The sequence below is a fragment of the Mus pahari genome, chromosome 6 (assembly GCF_900095145.1).
Source record: "Mus pahari chromosome 6, PAHARI_EIJ_v1.1, whole genome shotgun sequence".
NCBI classification, from domain to species: Eukaryota; Metazoa; Chordata; class Mammalia; order Rodentia; family Muridae; genus Mus; species Mus pahari.
Window position 1 is genome coordinate 54114793 of NC_034595.1, and position 3336 is coordinate 54118128.

Sequence of the window (3336 nt, forward strand, 5' to 3'; positions counted from 1 at the left end):
CTATACAGAGAAACCCTGTCTCAAAAAACAAAACAAAAAAAAATCATTTTCAAAAGCCTGGATTCAATATTAGGAGGCAACGAACCTCCAAAGATGCCATTGAAGTTTTGGGTTTGTGGTTGTTGCTATTGTTGTTGTTTTTCCCTGTTGGCATCTACTATTGGGCCTTAAGAGTGGTTCGTTTCCTTAGTGTGATTCCATTGGAGAAAACTAATTTTTCATTTGTAAATGGTTATCAGTTGGAAATAGCTTATGAGTTAGGGATGGGTGTGTCTATCCACTTCTTACGTCAGCTCTTGGGCCGCATCTAATGCAGACCCCTGCAGGCTTGTGCATGCTTCCTCGGGCTCTGAGGTTATATGTGCGACAGTATTTAGAAGGCCATGTTTCCTTAGTGTTCTCTGCCAGGGCTTATCCTGGCACCTGATTCATGGAGGTGGCGGAGATCAGGGCTGAAACTGGCAGCTTCTGTCTTTCCCTTCTGTCTTTAACTCTGCTATTCTGGGGCCCAAAGCCACGTGCTTCTGGCAATTAACTACTGCTGACAGCAGCTGGGGATTTAAAAAAAGAGATTTAGTTATCTGAGCTCTTTTCTCTCTGGGTCAGGGGCCCCTGGTGACCAGGTGAGAAGCTCAGAGCTGGTTAACATCCTGAGCCAGAGAGAAAAGAAAAGGAAGAAAGGGAGAGAGTCAAACTCACACACACACACACACACATACACACGCACACGCGCGCGCGCGCGCACACACACACACACACACACACACACAAACACACACCACCACCACCATGTAAAAACATACACTTGGCCTGGCCTGACCACCTGTCTCATCAATTCCACAGGTGTTCATGCATACTTAATACATACACAAATACCTACACACATATGTATGTGCAGACAGACAGACAGGCAGGCAGACAGACATATACTTTTTGGTGGGTGGGGCTGAGCCCCAAAAGCCACACTTTATTCCTCTTCTCAGCCTCTTTTATACTTTCTTACACCAAAATTCTTTATATAATTACCTCATAGGTGAAATGTTACCCAAAAAGGGAGTTACAGAAGGATGTTGCTAGTAAGTTCAAAGCAGTGTTTTATTCTATAAGCTTATTATAAGCTGAAAGTAACAGTTTCACATGCCTTGCTGTATTATACAGCACACCTGTGGCCTCACCCTTAGACCTGACCTAGAAAGAATGTTTTTCTTAATCACAAATTTGTCCCAAGTCTCTTCTTAGTGTCATTTATGAATGCTCATTGTATGCGTTATGGAGCTGTATCGTATGAGGAGGGGACACATTCTGTTCTTGATTCTAACTTTATTACATCTCCCTGGCAAAACAACTAAAACCACCTCCTTCAACTTTCTTCTTAAAATTATTTGAATCAAATCAGAAATGCTATAAAATAATTAGTTCATCTAAACAGCATTAATTCATGAATGTTCGTTTTTATGTCGATCTGCAGGAAATTTGCTCAATAGGGTTGGCTGATACCCAAGAATCATTAGGCTGTGTACTATCAGCAACGAGAAGCAATGCTGGGAGGAAGTCTCTGGAGCTGTGACTCTCCAGAGCGCACCTCTCTCAATGGTGGTCCATCTCCAGGAAACTCACTGGCTTGCCATAACCTTTCCTGGATGGCTTCTGTCAGTTCTCCATCCTTTCTGACTCTAATACTCGTTCAGGTTCCTCTCCTGCAGAATTCCCTGAGCCCTGGTGTGTGTGTGTGTGTGTGTGTGTGTGTGTGTGTGTGTGTGTGTGTGGTACACTATATGGAGGCGTGTCTCTGACCTTCCTCACATGCCTAAAGCATTCTCTGATTGGCTTTGATAAAGAGCTGACAGCCTATAGCTAGGCAGGAAAGGGAAGGAGAAACTGCTGAGCTGAGAGGGGGCTCTGGGAGAAGAAGCAGAGGTGGGAAGGTTCGCCAGAATGACAAGGATGTAGAAGAAACGGATGCTGGGGCTGAGTGAATGAGAGGTAAGGGTCACCTGGCAGGACATAGGCCAGGGAGAGCTGTGGTTAGTTTGTATGAGCTACCTGAGACTCTGTCCAGCTATATTTCCTGTGCTTTTGTGAATAATAAGTCTCCGTCATCAGGAGCAGGCAGTCCAAGAAAGTCCAGCAATGCCATGAGGAGATAGCTTTGATGGAGACATTCCATTTAGGACTGACTACTCCAAGGCCTCTCACTGTCTCTATTTTCTGGCTGTGGGACGCTGTCTTTGTTCCCATCTGCTGCAGGAGGAAGCTTCTCTGAGCACGACACTGATCTAAGAGTACAGCAGAATGTCCTTGCGAGCCATTTTGGTACTACATTCCTTTAGCAGAACTTTGGTTTTCTCCTATGCCCCTAAGCTATCTAGTCTCAGATTCTTGGCCACTCAAGCAGCACTGGCCATGGATTCCATCTCATGGAGTGAACCTTTGTGACACTGCTGTGCCAGCATATCTTGGAAGCAGGACACCATTTTAGATCAAAAGGGTTTGTGGCTGGGTTACTTTTCTCCTTCAGTAGCCAGCAGAGAACCTTCCAGTACAATGAACTCTAGTCAATAGAGATGAAAGCTCAAGAGAGGCACCAGCTCGACTTATCCATGTTCAATGAGTTGTATAGGTGTTGACTTCAGCAATATGGCTGTACTGTAAGTTTGTGCAGAACACCCAATAACCCATTAGCCTGAATTGTTTGGGCTTTCCCTTAGGACCCCTTTGGCCAACGACTTGATTAGATATAACCCACTCCTGATGCTTGAAACTTTATTTAGACGTGAGAGATACACTTCGGTAAGTGCTTTTTGGCCATTCAAGATTCCTCTGTTGGGAATTCTCCACCTACAGAGCCAACTAACCTGGGCCCATAGGTGCTCACAGAGTCTGGGCCACCAACCAGGGAGCATGCAGGGGCTGAACCTAGGCTCCCTACACATTTCTAGCAAATTTGCAGCTTGGTCTTCATGTGGGACTCCTAACAGTGGAGTGGGGGCTGTCTCAGACTCTGTTCCCTTCTATTGGATCCCCTTCCCCCTTCCTGGACTGCCTGGTTGGGCCTCGGTGGAAGAGGATGTGCCTAGTCCTGCTGGCACTAGATGTCCTAGGGTGGGGTGGTACCCAAGTGGGGGGGGGAATCCCCTTTCTCTGAGAAGAAGGGAAAGGGGCAATGGGAGGAGGGATTTGTAGGGGGGATTGGGAGGAGAGGAGGAGATGGATGTAATAGAGATGTAAAGTGAATTAGCAAAAAGATATGAGAGAAATCCAGTTGGGGATCCATCTCCTCCATTATTGACCATTTCATTTGGATCGTGTGTGTGTGTGTGTGTGTGTGTGTGTGTG